This window comes from Balaenoptera acutorostrata, chromosome X (genome assembly GCF_949987535.1).
Source record: "Balaenoptera acutorostrata chromosome X, mBalAcu1.1, whole genome shotgun sequence".
Taxonomy (NCBI): domain Eukaryota; kingdom Metazoa; phylum Chordata; class Mammalia; order Artiodactyla; family Balaenopteridae; genus Balaenoptera; species Balaenoptera acutorostrata.
This window is the reverse complement of record NC_080085.1, coordinates 18,474,232-18,497,523: the sequence shown is the minus strand read 5'-3', so window position 1 is coordinate 18,497,523 and position 23,292 is coordinate 18,474,232. Positions and strand designations below refer to the sequence as shown.

At 43.7% G+C, this 23,292-nt stretch overlaps 1 protein-coding gene across 2 annotated transcripts in view; it reads left to right on the top strand.

Annotated features, from left to right (window-relative positions):
* SMPX (small muscle protein X-linked) overlaps positions 1 to 21,864 on the top strand; it is a 52,613-nt gene extending 30,749 nt beyond the window's left edge. Inside the window, exon 5 of one of the 2 annotated variants that reach the window (XM_007174663.2) lies at positions 21,426 to 21,864. The gene's annotated coding sequence lies outside the window, so the exon portion shown is untranslated. Of the gene's footprint in view, positions 1 to 11,655; positions 11,948 to 21,425 lie in introns of those variants that run through there. The other variant, XM_007174664.3, reaches the window with a different exon arrangement.
* Positions 21,865 to 23,292: the final 1,428 nt, after the last annotated feature.

Here is a 23,292-nt window from a genome sequence, read left to right as displayed (position 1 = left end):
AACCCATATCTACATAAATGGCAAATGATTAAACTGATGCATGAATGGAAATATCAGCCCTTTTAAATGGTAAAATGTAATAAGCTAAAACAATCTATTTATATAAACACTGTAACAACATAATAGAAGCTGGGAAATAAAAAGTAATCACCTGTAAGATCACCATTTATCATAATACTCAAGTTGATATCTTCCCTTCCAGTTTTCCCCTTGGGTTTACATATGGAATGCAATACAACTAAGTTGCTAACAATATGGGGCTTTAGGTCATGAAGACTTGGTCTCATTACCTTCTACCTTTGCAACTTTGAGCTCTATGTCTCTATTTCCTCATTTCATAAAAAGCAGAAAATGGTGTCTCCCTCATAGGGTTTAGGATTAGGGAGATGTGAAGGATTAGGGAGAAGTATTTAAAAAAGTACATCTAGGCATAGCACCTGGTACAGAATAACTACACATAAATGGGAACTGGTTCTCCTTTTACTTTTTTCCTACAGAGCATCATTCATAGCACATGTATGGTTTTGAATCTTGCTTTTTCCACTTCACATTTTCTCATAAGAATATTTTTCCAGTTTTATTGAGAAATAATTGACATACATCACTGCCTAAGTTTAAGGCATACAGCTGGATGGTTTGATTTACATATACTGTGAAATTATTATAGAAATAGGTTCAGCTAACATTCATCATCTCATACAGATACAATAAAAAGAAAAGAAACAAGAGGAGAAAAAAGAAAAACATTTTTCTCCTTGTGATGAGAACTCTTAGGATCTACTCTCTTAACAACTTTCCTGTATACCACACAGCAGTGTTAGCTATAGCCACTGTGTTGGGTTGTATGTTCCATCCCTAGTACTTCTTTGCCTTGTAACTGGAAGTTTGTACCTTTTGACCACCTTCCTCCAATTTCCCCTCCCCCGCTCTGCCTCTGGTAACCATATATCTGATCTCCTTTTCTATGACTGTGTGTGTGCATTTTAGATTCTACATATAAGTGAGATCGTATAATATTTGTCTTTCTCTATCATAAGAATTTTTTATGCTGCTTTGTAGCTTTCAGAATTAAGATGATTTATTTTTCATAGTCTTTGACTTATCATGATTTCATAACCTTTTCCCTCTGCCAGAAGACGGAGGACTGATTTATTGTTTTACACAGAACTAAACTTACCCAACAATTTCTCCAAATGTCTTCTCTGTGGTTTGCTGGAAATTTTTTGTCCTCAGTTTTGGAATGTTCCCTGCTTTGACCCAATTACAGAAGCTCTATTCATTTTGTTTGAAGGAAATGGTTTTATGCTGAGATTTTTCACTCTCTAGTGAAGCCACATTTCTTTTGATTCGTGATGCTCTTTTTTTTTTCCTGCTCCCCACTTGGTTAGGATAAAGATGAGTTTTGCAGTGGTTCTGAACTGCATCAAGGTTTTATTCATTTGTTAACCTGCCTGGCAAAGCTACTGTTCTAGGCCCTGGTTACAGCCTGTGTGGGTGTAGAGTACTCTTGAGGGCGAACGTGAGGAGCCTTTGAGCTGATCGTGGCAGTTGCTTTAAGAGCCTCTCTACAGCAAACACACAGAAGCTACCTGGATGGTTTCTATTAAAACAGAGATCTGGATGGCCTAGTGTGTGAATTCTCAGTAGGGATGTGGAATTGGTGAGAACAGATCTGAGCCCAGAGAAGCACATCTGCTCCGGCCAGCTCTCTAGAAGGCAGAGGTGACTCAGGACCAAATTTTGTAGAACCTTGTACTCTGGCAGGTAGATTTCCACGGGCTAAAGGGCAGTTACCACTGGCACTTGCCCTGCTCCCAATGCAATGGAACTCATTACCCTAACCCAGTGGTTCTGGGGGCAGAGGGCCATGTCTAGATACAGTTTGAGTTGTCACAACTTGAGGGAGGTATGGGCTGCCACTGTCACCTAGTGGGGAGATGTCAGGGATGCTGGTCAATGTCCCATGATGCCCAGGACAGCTCCCACCCCCCACAACAAAGAATTATCCAGTCCTAAATGTTAGTTGTGCTGAGACTAAGTAACCCTGATTGATCAACTTGAAAACTTGATGTCAGGACCAACTTGCAAACGTTCCTTTCCAAGCAATCAATGCACTGCATTTTACAGAAATCAAAACATTAATAAAAAGAGAATAGTAATTAACTGCCCAATATTTATAATCTCTTCACATTAATCAGAGACTTAGGAATCAACCACTCTTAAATATGATTCTCTTGTCAATTGGTAAACTAAATATATTTATGGTATATGGTACATATTAGGCCTTAAACACAACTATTTTTGGTAGGTTATTTTTTCACCGCAAATGTATCAGAAAGCAGTAGGTTATCTCAGCAGCTCATCAAGTCTTTTATTTATTTATTTATTTATTTATTTATTTATTTATGGCTGCATTGGGTCTTCGTTGCTGTGCGCGGGCTTTCTCTAGTTGCGGTGAGTGGAGGCTACTCTTCGTTGTGGTGCACGGGCTTCTCATTGCGGTGGCTTCTCTTTGTTGCGGAGCATGGGATCTAGGCACACGGGCTTCAGTAGTTGCGGCACGCGGGCTCAGTAGTTGTAGCTCGCGGGCTCTAGAGCGCAGGCTCAGTAGTTGTGGCGCACGGGCTTAGTTGCTCCGCAGCATGTGGGATCTTCCCGGACCAGGGCTCGAACCCGGGTCCCCTGCATTGGCAGGCGGATTCTTAACCACTGCGCCACCAGGGAAGTCTCTCATCAAGTCTTTTAAAATATGAATGTTAAACATTAAGTATTAGTAATCAGCAGCACTAACATCAATGTCATCATTTTTATTGTCATCGTTAGCATTTATTATATGTTCGTGATATACCTGACACTGTGTCTTGCACTTCACATACATTATTTCATTTACTCCTCATGCTGACTGCATGGAGCATATACTGTGATGCCCATTTCATTTATGGGGAAAAAGAAGGCTGAGAGAGTTTGTGTAACTTGACCAAAGTCATCCAGCCTGTAAGTCACGGAGGTGAGATGCCAACTGTCATCTGCCGCACTCCACAGCCAGTCCTTTTAATCACTAGCACCCACTGCATTCTTTAAAAATGTTATTTAACTGTAGTCTTCTGGGCTTTTCCAATATTTCACTGCGTTAGGTCACAGTAAAAACAAACAAAGGCTTAAAGAGGCTGCAGAAACTGTCACCTCCACAAAGAGGTGACACCACAACTCTGACATGTTGGTTTATTTACTCGTTCATTCGTTTGCTCATTCATTTATCCAATTCATGCATGCATTCAGTCAGTCATTCAACAAGTATTTAGTGAGCATAAAGCATGCACCAGGCGCCGAGGTTGTCAGCTTTGGGGATTCAAACACACATCAGGGAGTCTAGCCGGGGCCAGGTGAAGGGGCAGAATATTGCCTGGAAGCACAAATAATTTGCTCTCTTTAAGGGTCTTGGACAAACAGAAGGGTTCATTAATGTCTGTAAATATCAGAGAAAGCATGAGAGAGACACAGAGAAAGGCCAAGGCGGCGAAGGAAAGGAAGGAAAGGAGGAGGAGAGGAAGGAGAGGGGATGGAACAGCAGCAGTGGTGGCCGCGGCCCTAGCCCAGTGCTGACAAAACTGCAGCAGAGGAAGGCCAGGCCTCTGCAGAGCCCTCCTTTGCTCCTGGGCTGAGCGAGGGCTTGGCAGGCGTCTCTGTGTCATCAAGAGGCAGCCATCTCCTACCCATGAAGCCTTTTCTTTCATTCTTTCTCACACTGTGTGCAGCCCACGTAGAAAACTGGGGAAGTGAATTCCAGGCTGTCTAATCAGGCTTGGCTGCATCGTGACAACGCTGCTTGTTTTAACTCCCCCCGCACGTTGTGGCATTTGAGAAGGAGAAAGAGTCAGGAGGGGGAAATCGAGACTTGCACATTTAACTTGTACTCCCTCGCCACGGCTCCCTGCCCGGGAACTGATCATTCCACACCCTCCGGTTTAGGGCTTTATGCAGATGGCGAGGTGGTGGCTGCTTTAATCCCAGGCAGGGACAGTCAACTGGCTTCTCACCGAGGGACAATTTCTTTTAAGCAGCGGACAGACTGGAGTCGTTTTCGACTAGGCAGGTGTAACAAAGACTGCTCAGAACCATTCATCTTGACTGCTGGAAAAACAGCAGAAAGCAAGCCTGTCTTACCACCCAGAAGTCACTGGATGCCTTCTAGAAAGGACAGTGGCACTTCCTTCCGTGACGTGTCACACGCGCAGCTGAATCCTTAACACGTCATACACATTTTTCTGCCTAGCTCTTGCCTGACGCCCAATTTTAGATACAAATGATAGGAACCATGGCTGCTCTTTAGTTCCAGAGGCAGCAGTTCCTGAAAACTTACCAAATGGAGTTACTAAATTCTGAGTGTTCAAACATCCATTTATTCAGACTCAATTAATTTTCATTTCCTAATCATTTTGTACTTGGGCTACCTGGAATTTACTTTGGCCGAAGTAACCTTTTTCTCCATAAAACAAGTTAACAGAATAAACTGGGTTTGAACAGGAAGGGTTAAAGTACTGGAATGAATTCACTCCTTTAGTAAGTGAACATCTGGGCACCTACTCCATGCCAGGCACTATCACACTAACGGTAGGCGATACAAGACAATGTCCCCCGAGGGACTCCCAGTCTAGTTGGGTGTGAATGTGAGAGGGGACTTTAGCACATAACAGCTGCAGCAGGAAGGAAGAAACAAGTCATGGCCTTTGAATACAAGTGACAGAGATTCTAGACAGGATGTTGGAAAACAAATATTCTACTGAAAGAAGGTTGAAGAGCACACAGTTTAGAGGTGATGCAGGAGTAGGTTCGTGCCCTGGTTTTGTTATTCGCTCGGTCTGTGATTTGGCTTAGCACTCTGTTTCTTTTTCTGAAAAATGAGAGAAATGCCTACCTCACGGGGGCAATTTCGCTCCACGTCCTAAGGGTCGTTGAGCAATGTTTCGAGACATTTTTGGTTGTCACAACGCAGGGTGGGTACTATTGGCATCTAGTGGGTAGAGGCCAGGGATGCCACCAAACATCCCACAACGTGCAGGACAGCCCCCCACAAGAAATGTCAGGAGTGTCGAGGGTGAGAAACACCGAGTTAACATACATGGTGTGTACAAAGTCTCCAGTGCAGTGGGTGCTATTATTATTACTAACGATAGCATGTTACCAACTTAAGACACTGAGCACTGGACGTGCTGGATGTAGTGGGACACACTTGCGCTCTACTTCCGGCTACGTCACGTAGTAAGTCTGTGACCTTGGGCAAGTTCCTGACCATTCTGAGCCACGTCTATAAACAGAAATGATAATCCCGAACTTCAGAGGCAACCATAAAGACAGTGAGTTGACTCAGATGGGGCACCTGGCACAAAGTGACATCCAGAAAATGTCCTTCCCTTTGTTGTCCCCACAACCTGTCCATGCCCTCTGCTCTCAGCCCCTTTCTTCCAAGGCCAAGTGTTGGTTGGTTGGTTTTTAAATGAAATACTCTCTGAAGAGTGGCTCTGCATATTTCCCCAGGGAATATGAAAAAGCTCACTGAAAAAGAAAACTCATTAATTGTTTGTGACTAATCTGAGCTCACTGAGACCCTTTAAGTACCTGGGAGGACCCCTCCTTGAAGCATTCCTGAGATGATTTCTAACCTGAAGTTACCACCTTTCTCCTGGAGGAGGCACTGCAGTCCCATTTTTCAAAACCTGCAGCAGCTCCTATTTCCAAAGCCAGCAAAATGACAAGCATTTCACTTCAGCACTTTCATTTGATTTTGGAGACTTCAAGGGATCTCTACCCCCTCCCCAGCCACTTTTAACTACCAAATATGTCCAGTTTGCAATTTCTGATCTTTCACTGAAGAAAATCAGTTAAAGAAATATTTAAAGAGTCAAGCTGCCATTCTCTTACTATCAAGGAAAAGTGAAACAATGCATTTCAGACACCATTTTACTGAGCATTTTGAACAGGCTTGATGGCCAAAAAAAGAGGCATCTCATCTTTTTAGTAATCTTTTGTACACAGACTGTGTACTATTGAAGTCTGGTCCAGAAACTAAAACAAGATCCATGTCGATCTAAACATCCAGAAGTGCCCTTGTGTCTGCTCCATGACATCCTGTCCTGGCTTATGCCCCATTCACATCCAATCTCCCCATCTTATTATTCTCCAGGAGTGTTTTCTGCCTCTTTCTGATGTTACTTAATTTGACAATTAAGTCATGTCTACTTTGTAATAAGAGTGAAACAGGTAGGCAGTCAGTAATAAAAACAGGTGCCACATAACATGGCAGCTTGGAGACTCTGTGAAATGGCCACTTTAGGGGGAGTCATGAACTTGGCAATGAGGAAACAGAGGTTTATTTGGAGTTTTATGGCAAGTTTTAAATCCCATCTTTTAACTAGAACCTACTTGTATTAACAAGCCCTTGCCCTTGATTTTAAGAATTCCACCATACTTCTGTGTTCCTTCTCTTTCAAGGCTCACAACAGTTCCATGAGACAGGTAGGGCAGGAATCAAATTTGCAGTTCATTCTTATGTGACTTCCAACTTCACCCAGGGTGGAAGATTGTGGGATGTATCGTCATGTCCCTCAAGAGGAAGTTTGTTCTAAGACTAATTATTAATTAAGTCTAGTCAAGTCCATCTGTAGAAAATGAGTGTGATCCCTTTTAATCAGAAAAGTAGGACCACCAATGCAGTGTGCAGCAGGTGCCAAGGAGGGGTTAGTTACAAACTGTGCTGTGGTCCAGAACAGGACAGGTAATGGCTCTGCTTATACCCAGAGGGACTTCTCTCACTGACAGAGAAAGAGAGCTAGGATTAAGCTACCCACTTAGATCTATACATATATTTCAAAGGAAAGGTACTATCTCAATTTCCATTTCTATTTACTGTTTTCTTGCTGCCTAATTAAAAAAACATACTGTATCATTTATACACACACACACACACACACACACACACATATTTGATATCATGGAATTTGAAAATCTGGTTGAAATGTCTTAATTTCAGAAAGACCAGGTGGCAAACCAATGAGCCTGGGGAAAACTTCACTTTAAGATAGCCCCAAATCATCACCCTAAAGGTCAACTCTTCTGGAAAGCTCTCCATTGTCAGCAACAGCCAAGAAATGGCATCCCAGATTCCCTGCAGAATTATATACGAAGTTTACTGCTGGTTATCTGTCAGGGGAGAGACAGCCTGGGAGTCATTCTGAGCCAAATCGAATCCAATTATGGGCCAATTATAGACCTGCTTCCACTGCCAGGAGCAGGCTACACCACCGAGCTGGTCTTAGAGTCCCTGGCTGGCAGGGAATCCCAGTGCATGGGAAGAGCATGTGGCCCAGATAAGACAAAACAGCTGATAATGCTCAGAGACCAGAACAGATGGCAAATACAGCTGCATTAGAATGATCCCGAACCTCCCCACCATCTCATTGCCATCCCTTCATAATTGACTGCAGACTGTGTTTTCTCCTGGCTGGCACCCTTTCTCACTAGGTGATCAAATTATGAAATGCCAAGAGGTGATGGGCAGGGCTTCGCTCCTGGACTCAGGGTCAACCTGCTGCAATCCTACAGTCCTGGCCATGGTGCTAACTAGAAATGTGGTGCCTGGATACCCACCATCACTGCTGACAACCTCACTGAACATGTAGGAGTTAAAATGCCAAGAAACTTGAGTTAGAAATTTGCGTTAGGTAAAAATAAAGCACTATTAAAAATCACAACAACTTCGCGAATTTTGGCTGGCACTTCCAACCGACTGAGATCATTTCAGGTCCACATTCCAGCATCCAACAGTGTAGTTATTCCTCCAGGCTGGCTTTGCATCTCTGATCTGCTAATTTGAGAAGCAAGCTCGTTCCTATATTTAACTGAGGTCTTGAGGAGAGTGGGGACAAGGCAGCACCAAGGACAGCATCCTGTGGGCTGTGGCAATGGAAACTCTTCAGATTGGCCTAGAGTAGTGGTTCTCAAACTTTCTCATACACCAGCATCATCTGGAGGGCTTCCTGAGACTTAGATTGCTGGGCCCCACCTCCAGTTTCTGATTCAGTACGTCTGGGGTAGGCCCGAGAATATGCATTTCTGACAAGTACCCATGAACTGCTGCTGCTGGTTTAGGGGCCACACTTTTAGAACCACTGACCTAGAGCCATCAATCTAGACTGTTTAGGTCTGGATATTCCAAATCCCCTAACTATCCCATTATCTGGTCCACGGTTTTACAGCTAGTATCCAAAGGTATAGTGAGCAACTAGGTCAAATTTTCTTGCTGAAATTCAGATACATAATGCATCAATGAAGCAACAATCATTAGTGCTTATAATAGTGCTTCCAAGGGTCAGGCACTGTTCCAAGCACTTTACCTTGTAATTCTTAAATGAGTTAGTATACATAAGAGCTCCATTTTACAGGTGAGAAAACTGAGGCACAGAAAAGTTACATGACCTCCCCAAGGTGGCACAGCTAGACGGTGGGGCAGCCAGAATTCAAATCCAGGCTGTCTGACTCTGAACCATTGCCCCAGGCCAATTCTCCATGTGGCAGATAAAGTTCCATGGGGGTGAAACGTACTGTGTAAATTATGAGGGACAATCCTAATAATAATGCCTGAGGAATGCTAGTGGCATCAACTTACCTAACAGTCACTTAATCTCACTGATACAATATTAATTTCTGTAACTGTTAAGTTCTAACACTGCTACAGTCCAAGGGTTGGCAAACCAGGGCTCAGGGGCCAAATGTACCCCACAACCTGGTTTTCTTTTTAAACTTTTTATTTTGAGATAATTTTAGATTCACATGCAATTGTAAGAAATAATACAGAGACCTCTGGATGCAGCGGTTGGGAAGAAAGAAGAGGAGTCACTTTTCCAATCTCTATAGAAATATTTCTAAGGAAGGCCTCGCCAAGTTTCAAATATATGCAGAGACCAAAAAGCCAGGTTTGATCATCTTCATTCAAGCGTACTGTTATGGATGTCCAGGTAGTGGAAATAAAACACAGAAGATGTTCTAAATTTGAACATCTTTCAAGTCCAATACAAGACAGGACCAGGATCCCAGCTACCTGGCTGATTGATAGGCAGTTGTATAGCTTTTCTCAAATATTATGACGTAAGAACTGAAGCCAGTTTCTGAACAACTGAGTTGTCCAGCCTTGGGCTTTGGGTGAGAATCACTTATTTTTATTCTAGTTATCTTAGTCCTGGAGTCAGGCAGCAGCAAGTTGCTGGGTACAGTTAGACCATCCACAGTGCTGACTGCACACTAGGATCACCTGGACTTGCCGACGCCCCACCCCGACCCATAATTCCTTGAGGGAGGGGTATGTTTCACAAGACCTCTGGGTGAGTCTAATGTGCAACTCAGGTCAGAAGGACTGAGTTAGAGAATGTTTCTCAGATCCTCCACGGACAAACCAAACTGAAATCTTTCTTGTTTGGAAAAGTATTTCTTCGGTTGAATGTCAAGGTGGCTGGGATGAAAGTCTCTAACTATGGAAAAAAGCCACACGTTCTTGGAAAGCCATGCAGCATATATGTACATTTATTCAGAGGGTGATCCAGTGGTGAGCCACAGCCTCTGTTTGGGACAGGACATGGGGAAGAGATACTAAGTTATCCAGACTGCCACATGAGTCCAAAAAATAGCTTAGAGGGGCTTAGAAGGGGCTGAAGACACGCTGGTTCCCCCTAGTGAGTGTGCTGTGCCTTGTTACTGTCGTGATGTGTGTCTATCCCAAGATACGTAGAGCCATATTCTCACAGGTCAGGGCACCATCGATGCCACTTAGTCTAACCAAGGTCCAGGCCCATGCAGAGGTCCTCTCTATACCCCCCCACCCTGGAGAGTCACTTGAGTTTAACCATGAACTCAGCAACTTTTAACCCCTATCCCAATTCATCTCACACTAAAAACTGCTACGGGTGTTGTTCCCTCCAAATAATCCCAGTTGCACCCTTTGGAGTGACTCATTAAGAACAGAGCCCAGGTAAGTCCCCATTCCATTGAAGTTTCTTTTAACAAGTTCAGTGTCTGAGTGTAAACATAATATAAGTGGGATACGTTTTTGGTACAATGTGCTAAGGACTAATTGCTGGGTGCTGAACTATCGTACTGTAAGCTTTGGTTCAAGGTCAGCCAGCTGTGTTGGCCTGCTTCCACAAAGTTGAATCCATGAGTTCTCAGGATGCCAGGTCCCTAGAGACTGGCTACTCATCTTTTTAGAAATGCCTGAAGCAATACAGTCCTACCGTGCAGCTAGGATCTGGGTTTTGACATAAATGAAATGCCAATTTTTCATGATTCCCAGAAATAACACCTACTCATTGACATATAAAATATAAGAGCTGGACTTGGCTTAAGGCAACCGTATTAGTTATATATTGCTGTATAACAAATTACCCCAAACCTAGCAGCTTAAAACAATAATATTATCTCAGAGTTTCTGTGGGTCAGGAATTCAGAAGTGGCTGAGCTGCATGGCTCTGGCTGGCATCCCTCATGAGGTTTCCGTCAAGATACTGGCTGGGACTGCAGTCATCTAAACCCTTGACTAAGACCAGAAGATCCACTTTTAATTTGGCACACTCAGCTAGCTGATTGGTGATGACTGTTATCAGGAGGCCTTGGCGCCACTAGGCTGCTTGAGTGCCCTCACAACATGACAGGTGGCTTCCCCCAGAGCCAATGATCCAAGAGAGAGCAAGGCGGAAGCTGCATTGGTTTTTATGACCCAGTCTCGGAAGTCACACTCTGTCATTTCTGTAATATGCTATTGATTACACAAGTCAGCTTTACTTGGTGTTGGACAGGTCTATACAAGGGTAAGAATGCCAGGTGGCAAGACTCACTGGGGGCCATCTAGGAGGATGCCTAAGCAGCAGCCTACCCCTCTTTCTTTTTTCTTTTCTTTTTTTTTTACAGATGAGAAAACTGAGGTCTGGAGAAATGAGGTTTTGCCCAAAGTCACACAGCCTTAACATTTCAGTATTTGCTTTTCTTTTAACCTTACTGATCGTCACCATCCACAAGTTCTTGTATTTATTTAAAACACCAAATGTTGTTTATCTTTGGAGAGATTAGAAAGATTATTTCCAAATGTGAAGCCAGTTTCCATGATGTTTTTAACAGCAGAAGCTTTTATAAACCAGACAACATATAAGCAAAGTGCAAACTCTGAGCACTTGGGAAAAGTTTTTCTTCACTTCCTTGAGTCATTAGGGAGGAGGTGCTCCAAAAGGAAGGAGAAGAAAGTGGAACCTCTTAGGGAGGGCAAATCCAGAAGTAAACTAAAAAGTCAGGGCTGGAGGGACAAATCTTAGCTTGTGTACTAGTCCCTCTCCTCGCTTTGTTCTCCTATTGTGATAGTTTTCCTGTTCTCTCTTGATTTCCGAGGGTGGAAAAAAAGCAGAGAGTAACACCAAAAATCAGTGGAAAGGCCACCCTCCTTAGGAGTTGCTGTTTCATTAATCCCAAATGAAAGACAGTGATCAGCCATAGGGACTCCCTAGGAGAAGCACAGAATTTTTTTCGGTAAAAACTTATGTTTCTGAAAACACATACACACAGGTTTTTAAGCACAAAACTCAAAACTGTGATAAATACTATCAGTTCTTCTCTTTTCAGGATCCTCTTTGAAACAGCCATCTTCTAAGAAGGACACCAACCAGAAAGAAACCTCTTATTCTCTATCCCTTTTCAAACAGTTAAAAAACAACAAGGCTTGTCATCTCTGATCAACGTAACTATCAGGAGACAGGACAACTTTCTCCCTGCCTGACCTATTTTGCCTAATGGGGCCCGCTCCTTCGCCCTCTGACAAGCTACCTTCTCTCCTGAGTTCCATTTATAGTAGGGCTTTATTAATGGTTAAATCATTAGGAATGGGTCCTTCTTCCTCCCAAGGCTTATTTCCCCTGTTCAATAAATTAAGCCATGGGATCGGAGAAACTGTCCATTTCTGCTTTGTTTAAGCTCAGATTCTTCCTAGCCCACAAAATACTGCGCACTGCCAGGTGAGAGCCCGCCTGGCAGTCTGTGGTCACTTGTGATTTGTCTCGTATTTAGCTCTCCAAGTAAAGTGGGAGGCCCGTGGGAATTTTCCTAAGCCCCTGCTGGAAGTCTGAGATCTGGAGCAGAGATCCTTCAGTGGGGAGTCCCTGGGCCTTTGCTGATGGTGAGGGGCTGCCTTTCTCAATCCTCAGGCGAGAGCCCTTGGATAAGTGCTGTGAGTTTCTGAAATGTTTGACCCCTCTTTCACCTTGAAAGAAGGTTTGCAAACTCCATTCATCCACCATGCTTGTTGCTGCCACGCACATGACTTCACCGAACAATCGGAGCATTAATAGCCCACAGCTGTCAGAGTGACCTCTGCCCTTCACTCCTTAAAGCCTTTTCTCCCTTGTTTTTCATCACCAGAGCCCTGCAGTAAACAGGTTTTTTTAAAAAGTAAAAACACAAAAGTGATCATGTCACGGCCCTGCAGAACAGGCCTCAGTGGCTCCCCACTGCCCCCAGGGCCTGCACTAACTGGCTCAGACGCACCAGGTTCTCCCAACTGGCATTTCTGCCCACCCAGGGCATCCCTTGCTCCAAGCCAGTTCAGGGAGGTGTCATGCTGACTCTAGGCCTTTATACATGCTCAGAATATTATTTTCCAATCTCTCTCCTCCCCTACCCATGAGCGGGCTAACTCCTACCCATCATTCAGGTCTCCGTTTAAATACAATTTTGGAAAAGCCTTTCCATAGCCCCTTAAACTGGATAAAGCATCCACAGCTGCCTTTGTCCCATCACAGCTGCACCCATCACCATGGAGGAATGGATTGCCATCACTTATTTTCTTGTCTGACTTTCCTTCTAGATGTTCAGTTCCATGAAGGGGGATAACTTGCCCACTAGTGTATCCACAGTGCCTACCTAATACATTTTCTGGCATGTAATGTAACCAAAATAAAACCAGGCATCTGGTTTCCACCTTTAAGACCATTTAAGCACAGAGCCTCCTCCAAAAGAAACATAAATTGATCATTGAAAGCAATGTCAAAAAGGAATGCAAATTTTCACCTATGATTAACATTGTAAAGTGACGTAAACATTCTTGATTCATTATCAGCCTGAAAGTCCTTCATCCTAGAGACTTCTTACCCCAAATGTCTCTTCATTCTTTCCCCAGAATCCGGTTATCCGATTGCCCCAGCCCTTCTTTTTTCTGTAATTTCAACTCAATTCACTACTTTCAGTGCTCTCCGCCCATTTAGACCTCCACCAACCATCACCCCAAAGAGCTTGACGCCAAGACAACAAAGACTCAGTCTTGCTTGGACGGCAGAGGAGGGGGACAGGCACATCGATCTATAAGCTTTTTTGGGTCTTCAGCTTGGAGTAATAGTAACAGTTCACATTTATCGAGCATTTACTATGTGGGAAGCACTCTGCTGAACACTTTAATATGTTATCCTCACAACAGCCCTGGGAGTTTGGTACTGTTACTTCCCTGTACTTAATAGAACACTTACCCAAGGTGAAGCAGCTAGAAAGTAGGATTGCTGGGATCTGAAAGCAGAGTCTGCACTACAATGTCTCCACAGAAGGCACTCAGTAAACAGTTGAATTTATAGACAGGGTCCACCTGGAAAGCAGCTTGGAGGCTGGCAAGGCAAATGGTGTTGAAGCAATTTCTCTGATGAATTCATTGCCAGCACATGTCAAAGCTTTATTTCAAAGCTGCTTAAAGAGGCTTCAAAAAGCCAGTTCAAAAACTTGGAATAGGAAAAAATGTGGTTAGATAACACTGTTAGACTGGGTACAAGTGGTCTTTAAACTCTGTCACAAGGCTAATTTAGTGAGGCAGGTAAATCTAATTTCCCACAAGGGGCTCTTAATCTCATTAAAGTTGATCAGAAAAAAATCACTCGTATGTTTTATCAGAAATGCTTCTCAGAAGGGACCACTCATCACACCAGAGCAGACAGCCTTCCAGCTCAGGTTTGGGATCATTTTCGTTCACAGAACCAGCCCTCTCTAGAGTGGGGTTTCTTACCCTCAGCACTACTGACATTTGGGCCAGATAACTCTTTGGAGTGGGGGTTGTCCTGGGGCCTGTAGGCTGTTTAGCACATCCCTGGCCCTACCCACTAGATGTCAGTGGCACTCCCTCCTCCTGGTTTTAATAACCAAAAATGTCTCCACATATCGCCAAATGGCCCCTGGGGGGCAAAATACCATCCCTTTCATTGAGAACCACTGCTCTAGACCCTCGATTCTCAAAGTGGCCATGGGCCAACAGCAACAGCATCCCTTGAGAGGTTGCTAGAAATGTACAACCTCAGGCCCCATCCCAGGCCTCCTGAGTCAGAATCTGCAGTTTAACAGGATCACCAAGTACTTCCTCTGGACATTAAAGTCTGAGAAGTGCTTCTAGGCCAGCGGTTCGCAACCTTGGCTGCACATCAGAGGCCTGGGAGCTTTAAAAAATACTGAGCCCACCCCCAGAGACGCTGATGTCATTGCTCTGGGGCAGCCTGGGCCTCGGAAGTTTTAATAACTCACCAGATGATTCTAATGTGTAGCCAAGTTTGAGCTCCTGTTCTGGGGGGTTTAAAAAAACTCACCCCCCTCCCCAACTTTAGGAGTGATTTACCACAGCTTCTAAATAACACCCCACATCTCCAAGGCGATGCTTTCCTTTCCATGAACATCCTTCTTTTTTGACCTCTTATCACTTTTAAGGTGATAAAATTAAAGGCCTTTGATGATGGCTTCAAAAGGGAGGATTTGGCTATAACTAACTTTAAAAATAATGGTTGGAATGATTTGGGGAAAAAAATGAGGGCATTGATTTAAGCTTGCCCAGATAGCTTTTTAAAGAAGAGCCATCAAAATCATCCCTCAAAATCTTGCTAATTAAAAATCAATTCTGTACTTGAAAAAAAAAAACCCCAAACATTAAATGGTGAACTCTATCAAGAAAACTGTTTTGCATGAAGTGTACAATTGTATAAAGAGCCCACGCAAACTGGGAAGCAAAACATTAACACCTTAATAGATAAATAAAGGAAATGAACTCACAATTCACAGAAGTAGATGTATAATTAGTAGAGAAGCCATGAGAAAATATGCCTCACTAGTATTCAAAGGGGGATACTCAATAAAAAAAGTTAGCAATTTTTCTCTTGTAATATTCACAAAAATAAGTGGGAAAATGATCATGAAATGGACACTTGCTCATTCCCTCACAGATATTGTCTTCTGTACAGCAGGCACTATGCCAGTCTAGATGATGAGGGTGTGGGGCTTAGTAAATGGAGAAAGTTCCAGCCATTGCGGATTTGTATGTCCTCCAACCCACTTAGGCCTTGATGGACACCATCCTAAAGAAAACGTGTGGGAAAAGGTTTGTTCACTTATGATAGCAAAATTGATTAAGAACCTGTATCCAACAATAGGATTACGATTAATTCAACTCTCATATATCCACCTGATGGAATAGTATGCACACTATCTGTGCTATAATGAATGATAAATGAAAAAGAATACAAACAGTAGAAAACTGGATAAATGATTCAGTAATCAAGTAAATTTTGAAATGCTACATGATATCATCCTCACACCCAATATACACAATATATATTTGTATATTTAAAGCTCTGAGGAGCTCTAAAACTAAGAAAATGGTTTATCTCTGCTTAACCCCGTATTCCTCAATTTATCTGACCATGGAAAGATTTTTTCCCCTCCCCTCCCCTCCCTTTCTTTCAAAGGTGAAACTTGTTTTATCGTCTCTTGGAACTGGTATTTCTCAAACAAACAAACAAAACCTTGATGATATATTACTGGCATACCGGGTAGTATTTAAGAGTTATGTAAAAATAAGAGCCATACATGGGTATATACATACATAAAAAAATTCATGAAGCTGTTCACTTAAGATTTATGCATTTTACTCTATAAAAATATTTTAAAAACTCTACTAAATTCTGACAAGGCAAAAATATCTTTTGAAATTAAAATTGGATGTTCATTAGAACAAGCACAAGAATGCCAAGTCAGATTATTTTTACATTACAAATACATTTCTATGTATCAGTTGTTCATGCAAGGTGCCTCTAATACCGTCAACATGTAAAGATTTATTGTAGGAGCTAAGAGCTCCAGACAAGCTTTTAGTCCTGGACCAGCCATTAACTAGCTGTGCGACCTTGGACCTTCACCTTGGATTCAACCCCTCTGGATTTTAATTTCCTAATTTCTCTCTCTCTCTCTTTTTTTTTTTTGGCCGTGCTGCGCAGCTTGTGGGATCTTAGTTCCCTGGCCAGGGGTTGAACCCGGGCCCTCGGCAGTGAAAGTGTGCAGTCCTAACCAGTGGACCGCCAGGGAATTCCCTAATTTCCTAATTTATAAAAGGAGGAGCAATAAGAAAACTCAAGTTCCATTCATCTCCGAAAACAGTTTTACTACTTTAGAGGATTATAAAGCTTTTATATCTGCCTGATGGTGTACCAACGGCCAGGTTTTTAATTTGAATACTGAGACTATGGACCACTAACTACCATAATTGTTACTGTAAAAATAAACAAACAAAATGTCAATCAGCTCTAAGGGGATCTCTGTGACAATGTGCTTTCCAGGATGTCTTATTAGAGACAGACAGGGAGGCCTACATTTATTTCATATGTTAACTTTATGTCAAGAAATTGCTTTTCCGTTTGGATGTCCCAGGACCTCTGACTGCCAGAGACCGTGCCAGACAGTTCTAAGAGGATACTGGGTATTTCTGATGTAAGCGCCATTGTCCCTAGGTCTCAAATGCTCAAGCCTAAATAACATAGAAGGGTTTTGCCATCTTTGGAACCTCTTGTTAAGACAGCAGTCTACTCGACTTGTTCATTACTTTGTCTACCTCTGCGCGTTATCAAGCTCTGCTTTGCTAGGAAGTCTCGGGCCAGTGTTTCTCCAGTAAAATCCGTGGCCCCTTTAGAAACAGGGAGGTCTGTGCTCTGAGAGATGGAGAAATTGACCACAAAACGAGCAGCCACCAGTGGTGACTGGTCTTGGATTATACCCCTTATTCCACCAAGATCTCCCCAAACAAATTCAATGTTGTCTCACCTGCCGGACCCTGACTTGATATCCAAGGCAACAAACTCTCAATACAGTAGGATTTAAAAAACCCTTTTGAGCTTATTTTTAATGATTTGACCTGGACATGCAATTTGCCTTCTCCTTAAGGTCACTCAAATTCTCCTCACCCAGCACGTAACACTGTTGACTCTGGATTTTAGGAGCAGAATTTTACCCCAAAAATGTCCTGCTTTTTGTGTCTTTCCGCTCTTCCCTGCTTTTACTAGTTATTGGTAGAAACATTTCCATTTTTATTTTAGCCACCAAAGGCTTCATGATGCACAAAACCCAATTTGGGTGGATATTTTGCAGTTTAAGAAAAAAGTTTTAGAAGTTTTTACTTAGAGCTTTGTTTCTTTTACTTTATGAGTGGCTGGTGGCGATAAAATAGTCTTGGGTTTGGAGTTACCCGGGTGCAGTTTCACGCCGTGCACTTCCCGTATCCCCGACCTTGGCGTGGAGGTGTGGTAGGAGCTCTAGGGGACTCCACAAATGCCCTCTAACAAACTCCAAAGCTTCAACCAGTTTGCTCTGGGTGCCTGGTCAGTCATTGCATATGGAACCAGATGGAACACGAGGCACCGCCTTTCTCTCGATTACTGCTGTGGTCACTGTGCTGGGTGACATATTTGTTTGAGTGCCACTGTGTTTATGGCTCTATGATTTAGCACCACGTAGGAGGAAGTAATCATTGCACCGCCCCCAAGTGTCTGGTTAAAGGACCAAATGCAGAGCAGTGTTGAGTGGACTCCATTTCCTAAATGATGTGTGTGGGGCTGCGCCAGGTATGAGTAACGCAGCTATAAATGGGTCGGGCAAGGTGTAAACATCACATGCTGCTCAGCCTGGACCTAGAGTGACACACGGGAGATATCTGGCATATCACCCGTGCACCAGCCAAGGTGTGCCTTTCCCAATGTAAACTTTTTTGCTTTGGGTACAAAAGGGGTGTGCAGTAGCTGGAGAGTGACTTTTCCACAGGGGGCCTCGCATTCGCCATCATTCTCACCAGTGTCCCCAACAGGAGAACAGGACACAGGAGAATAGCTGACAGCTGTTGTCTAGACAGCAAAGCAGTGTGGCCCGGGACACCGCCCAACACACTTGCATTCCAGCACCCTGACAAACAAGTGTGCTTTACAGCAGGGGCAATTTTAGCCCTGGATCGCTTCCCATTGTTCCCATTTTTAAATTCGAGCCCTCACCCAGGTCTCTGAATTCCTGGATTCTGGTATTCCGGTAACATAAAGGCGTTCTGAGAACACCTGGAGTCCCACCAGGCCAAGGACAGAGACTCTGGTCCTCTCGGGGCCTTGCACTCCTGGAAGGACCATCTGTGACCTTGGCCATCAGCAGTGTCCTGTGTCCAGGGCTGCTGGGCCCTCTCAAATTCTCCTGGGATCCGGGAGGGAGAGGGGAAGCTGGGGGAGGGAAGGGTGGTCTGCAGAAGGACAACTGCAGTGACTCCTCTGTTCCATCAGCTGCCTCCTGCCCAGTTCCTTCTACAAGGAAGACCAGGGCTCACTCTGTAGATTAAACGAGGTTACTGTGTAAAGTCAGTGGTTCCTCCTTCCCCATATGAAGCACAGTTCCCCTGGGGCTAGTACTGCATAAAGAATTGTGCATTTGCTTTTCCTAAATAATATGGTGATCTCAGTGGCCATGGTGGTCTGGGCAAACTGCATCAAGGTTTCCTTATGTTTCCAAAACGGTCTTAAAGTCAGAGAGGTCCACAAGCTGAAGCCGTTCACGAGGGGCATCTCAGGGCTTTTAAACAGTCACTGGAGGGTCACTGCAAATGGCTCATGCTCTCTTTCTCAGTATAGCTATAATTCCACCGATGTGAGACAGATGCGTGGGGGTCAAAGTCCATATCAAGCCTGTCATAGAAATGGTTCCTATTTCTGGTTGCAGATGAGGCTTCACAGTCTGGACACTTCTTGGAGAGAAATGCCACCTCATAGAACAGGCTTCAGTGACAATTTACTGTGAATCATCACCCCTTCCATGCTGCTCAGAGAAGCCCAAGGAATGTCTCGGTTTCAAGGGCAGCTTGTGCTGGGCCTCTCACCCGGCCAGACAGACTGGCCATATGTCACCCAGCACAGTGACCACAGCAGTAAGATGGCTTGGGCACACGCTGGCCACGATGGGGCTACGGCTGGGGCCTAGGACAGGTGTGACAGCACAGTGGGGACGCAGCGCAGCTCATCAGCACTGCCGGTTTCCTGCGTCTTCGGCCCCTCACCCACTCCTGCTGCCTCACCAGCACTCCGATCCCACTTCATGTCCTGCTCTCACCCCTCCAGCGCTCCACCTCACCAATCCCTAGGCTCTCGCTTTGTGTCAGGTGCCATGATAGGAAATGGGATGCAAAAACGAATAGGGCATGTTCATACCCTTCAGAAGGTCACGGCCTAGAGGCAGGACAGCTATGGCGGGAAAGAGAAGAGCGGGGAGAGAGGATGCATACAGGCAACTAATTACACCACAGCCTATGATGTGGAGAGCCATGGGGGGAGGGGAGGATTTTAGTCAAAAGTTATCAGGCAAGAGGCAGTGGCTTGAAGGCTTGAATCATGTTACACAAGCAGTGAGTGTCCAACAGAATCGGTTCAGGGTGCACAGGGGAGAAACAGACTGGCATGGGGAGGAGGGCGCCCTGGTGACGCTGGGAAGCTGCTGGTCAACAAAGTACATTTCTGCCAGGAAATCCTGGGCTGGGAAGGAGATGGTGTCTTGCTTCTTCCTGGTGAATGACCTGGACTAAAAATTGAGTTTCTAAAAAAGAGAAATAAATGCTAGAAAAAATACGTGAGCCAGTGCTGACGGCTGTTGGTAACATTTTCAGTTCTGCAGTCAGTGATGCCTTCCTACCTTCCCCTCCGGTTCAAGAACCATCCAAACCTTCCCATTAGCGGAGTGGAAGGAGCCCTACAGTCAGGACACAGGAATTCAAATCCCAGCTTTTCTCTTTACTAGCTATGAGACTTTGAGCTACTCACTTGGCTCTTTGAACCTCTAGGTGTTTCATCTCAACAATGAGTATAATACAACCTGCATCACAGCAATGCTATATAAATGCTAAGTGATGCAACAGGCTTTGTAATCTCTAAAGAAATACACAGGAAAGCAAAACTTTCTAAAAGACCTCTGCTGCAGAATTCTCCTCAGGGCTCAGCGGCCACAACTGGGTCACATGGCTGCCCCAAGCCATGAGAGAGACTGGGAAAGAGAGTATTTGGCTACCAGCCTTTGTAGTAGAGAAAAGCAAGGGAGAAGGGGATTGTGAATGGATATGGAGAGAGCCAAGTCATAGTGACTGCCTCAGCGGGGGTGGGGGGATCCTTGTCTGTGGAGCTTTGTTTCTACAGCCATTGGTACTAAAAAAAGTAAGCATTCTATTTCTTAGAAAAGATTCAGCCCATCCACATAAGTAAAATATGCAAGAAAAGGCAGCAAAGAATAATGGAAAACAAATGGGTGAATAATGTTCAACCATCTCGGCACTGCAAGAGCCTTTAAAAGAAATGGCACCGTATCAATTAGCTATGGCTGCATAACCAACTGTCACCAAATCCAATGCCTTAAAACAAAAGCATTTATTACTCTGGCTCGTGTGTTTGTGGCTTAGCTGATCTAGGCTGGGCTCACTAACGTATCGGTGTCAGCTGGGGGCTCTGCTCCACATGCTGCCCATCCTTCTCCAGGGACCCGCAGGCAAGCCTGGCATACCCTACTTGTGGCAATGGCAGACGTGCAGGAGGGAAAACCAAAACACGTGATCCCTCTTGAGGTTCAGGCTCAGAACTGTCACACCATCACTTCTACCTCATTCTGTTGGCCGAAGCAAGTCACATGGCTAACCTCAGGCATGAGGAATCCTACCCTACTCATGACGGTAGGAAACCAAAAAGTTACACGGCAATGGGGGTGGCTCTAGGGAGGGGTGGAGGATGGGAGCCATGAATGCAAATTTACCAAGGCACCAAAGGTCTTGCAAGTCATAATCCTAAGGTCGGCATTATAGTCTAATCCTTCAGAAGGAAGCCATCCTCCTTTAGTTTAGAATTACTCAGATCACTAGAGCCAGAGTTGATGGTCACACCTTCTACTCATAGTTCACTTTACCTTCATGGAATAGAGAAATGAAGTTTTCAAGTGAAAATGAGGCCTTCAATTTTGACTTGTACCTATCATATTGATTTACAAGCTGTCCCTAAAAGTATCTCATGGAAACTAAACTAACGGTTCCTTTGCTTTTTCCTTTGCAGGCTTGATGTGAAGAATTGAAGAGTAAGAGAATGGATTCAAATGAAAATAGCTCACTGAAAAGTTTTATATATTTGTATGAAGATTATGTACCTCCTGAATGCCTAAGACTCTAGCAGAAACGTCCTGGTTGTACATTTATACCTCTTCCTTCTAGTTGGCTGCACAACTTACTTTATCTTCACGTTTGGCAGCTTGCAGAGCAAATCAGCTCAAGAATTCACCACTTGGAGGGTGTGGTTTTGAGGAGGGATATGATTCTATGGAGAAGGATATGGCAATATGCATAGCAATGATTTTGATTGAAAGTTCTCTGAGCTACTTCCCACACTATTTTGGTCAATATTTGGAATGTATTTTAGTTCTTCATCTTCTAAATTATGTCAATAAACTTTTTATGAGTTCAAATAAATATTTGAGTAAATGTAAAATGTGAATCTAGACTACGTTAATTTTCATATCTTCAGATAGCTACATATTCCCCCACATGGATAGAAATGAGATGTAAGTGCCAACCAAATTCCACATTGCCTAAGTGGGGGCTTCTCATTCTGAATTACTGGGGACCACGGGTAAAGCTATGGCTGACTTATCATTGCAAATGAAGTTAAATAATGCCTGAGGAACTGGGCATCACTGACATTCCTCCTTCAAGGACAGCTTTTATGGTGAGTGCATTTTACTTCCATAGACGCTCAGAAATTCCCTTTGGCCAGATGGAGTAGAGTCCATTATAAGGCACAATAAAGTAAAGCTGAGAGATCAGAATGAAAGCGAGGGGCAGCTCATGCCTTAGCTATCCAAAGAAAGATGAAATGTGTCTCCTGGTGCTAAGATGGAGAGTCTCTATGAAACAATCACAGGCCAAGAAGAATTAGCCATGCCACTCTAGAGTCTGCTCATCTTCCCAGATGCCCCTGTAACTTCACAATACGAAGATTTGAGGGACCAGGTTCTCGAGATCACACCATTTTAGAGACAAGTGTATCACCCACTTGGTAGGCAGACACCCCAACACCATGACGTTTTTCCTCACTTCACTGCCTGCCATTACAAAAAAACCAGATGTCCTTTCAAACATCCCAAGCACAAATTAGTCTTTAGCTTTTCTGTTTCGTAGAGATAGGTTTCCAAAAGCAGGGCTATTATTGCACACACGTGACTGGCTGCAGATTAAGGTGGTGCCTGATGAGCTTAGGTTTTGTGAAGGGGTGCCCACCTGGTCGTGGGTCCCAGGCACCTCGCTGGGCTGTGGCTTAGCCTGATGATCTAAATCTAATGTAGACATACGGGGTGGGGAATATCAAGCAGAACAAAATATACCAGATCATCATCTGTCAACAGAACAGATCCTAAGTAATATGGTGACGTGTTGCCTCAGGCCTTCCACTCCTTCCTAATTAGGGTAGTTGGATAGGGTTACAAAATTTGCCCCAGTGTTCCTTTTGTTTATATATAAATGATCCATGTTCAGTTTCAAAATTAAATTCTGGTTTCATGTTATAAAAACCGTCTTCATATTTTAATGCAGTCTCCCAAGTCAAATTTGCAGCATAGAGACCAGAGTCATTAGACAAATTCAATGTATTTTTAAAAAGTTTTTCACTTAATATGTATTTTATTTTGTTAAGACTCAAATTCACTTTATGGGATTTAGCAAGTTCCATAGTCTATCAGTCATTGGACAGTACATATAATCTAGGGAAAGACAGATTTTATTTTCAATGAAGTTATAATTTTAAAAATTCACACGTGTCATGCTAAATGCCTCTTTAAAAACTCATACATCACACTGAAGCAGTGTGATTATTTATCTTACAGGCTTGTAAACAACTGATTATTATGCAGCTTTTCCGTGGGGGCGGAACA